This window comes from Belonocnema kinseyi, chromosome 7 (assembly GCF_010883055.1).
Source record: "Belonocnema kinseyi isolate 2016_QV_RU_SX_M_011 chromosome 7, B_treatae_v1, whole genome shotgun sequence".
Taxonomy (NCBI): domain Eukaryota; kingdom Metazoa; phylum Arthropoda; class Insecta; order Hymenoptera; family Cynipidae; genus Belonocnema; species Belonocnema kinseyi.
In genome coordinates, this window is record NC_046663.1 from 127,318,048 (window position 1) to 127,319,826 (window position 1,779).

A 1,779-nucleotide genomic window follows, 5' to 3' on the forward strand; every position below is an offset into this window, starting at 1 on the left:
TCAATTTGAAGCCACTCTCTCGCTTTTCGTAGGCCAGGATACAACGCCTCCCGCAGCGTACGCTGCCGATCGCTTATTATATTCAGTTCATGCGTGATTGTTAACAGTTGACAGTTTCAGATTAATTAATCTCTGCCGAGGGTTTATTGTCATCCAAAACTTCTGCCATTACGCACAGCTCTTAGTTAAGGGCTAAAGAATGTTGGGAAAAAAGTTGGGCGCGGGAATCGTATCGATTTTTCGGGGGGGTTTTCCGACACTTTTCAATCGCCTCTGCCAAGGGTTTTTTGTACGACTAAACCTCTGCCATTGCTTTACCGCTGTTAGTTGAGACCTTAAGAATGTTTCTAAAAAATTTTTACGTGGAAATCATCTCGAGCTTTTTCGCAAGTTTTTCAACGTGGAAAGCCGGCGGCATTTTCATCCACAAACGTTTCGCACCGGCAGAGTAGCCATTTAGTGATGTACTAGGGTTTTACTTATAACTTTCAGGCTCTGATCTTAGGAATCGTTTCGAGCCGTTTTTATGTAGCTAGCTCTCCGTCTAAAATCATAAGTGTAGCTATACGAAACGCGCTGTGAAGAGAAATAACGATGGGATAAGCGTCGAATAAGGAAAAATAGCATTCAATTACTTACTACAGTGTGTGGATTTCTCCGAGCCTTACTCTTCGTGATAAGTCGGCTACACGCGGAATAGGTCGGGTCTGATCGGGCTGTGATAAACCGTTTGTGTAAAATATGGGCATACGGAATGAGAAAGATTCAATTAGCGTCAAAATTTAGGTATCAAGGTTTTAAAAAGAAGAAAATTTGATAGTAAATCATCAAAATTAAAGAATTTTAAATTGAGAGTTTAAAAAAATTAAGAATCCATGCATTTCAAAAGATTTATGACTCAATGATCTACAATTTCGAAGAGTTGTCCTGCAAAATTTTTAAATCTAATCAATAAATATTGGATTAAAAATGCTTAAATTTTGAAGATGTATATTTTAATGGTCTGTAGTTTGGAACTTTTTCTGTAAAAGTTTGATTTTTAATATTCAAAAATGAAAAATCTGCAATTTTGAAGATTTGCAAATTAAAATTCTTCAATTGATAAAATTACAATTAAAAATGATTTAATTGTTAAGACGGATAAATAAAAATGGTTCAATTCATTTAAAATTGAAATGCATGAAAATTGTATTACTTCTAATTAAAAGAATTTAAAATTCATTAATTTTAAATGGAAAAATTCTGAATTCAATACGTTTTAATTCGAAACGATTGAAATTTAACTAATAAAATTAAAAATTAAATCAAATATTTCAGAGTAAAAGCTTTTTACACATTTTTTTAAAATAAAAAAATTAATTTACCTTCATTCTTATCATTCAAAATGGAAAAAATTTCAGTTCTAAAATTTCAAAACTTAATTACTCTAAGATAAAGTTCGAAATAAAAAGCAGTTTTACATGGGACCATTTTTAAAATGTAAATTATACTTTTTGAAATTCAATCATTTCAATTTTAATTTTTAAATTTAAACTTATAATAGGGTAAAGTGGAGCATTTAGCACTGACCGTGTATGTTAAAAATTTTTAAATCGATACCATTAAACATTAAAGAAAATATTCAATTTTCAAATTAAAATTTTTTTAAACTGAGCTTGGAATGTCGTACTTCTTAGAACATTTTTCGAATAAAAAGTTCCCCATTCAAAATTAGTTTGTATTTTGAACTTATCTTTGAAATAATTTGATTTTAAAGTTTAAAAGTGGAAATATTTTTTT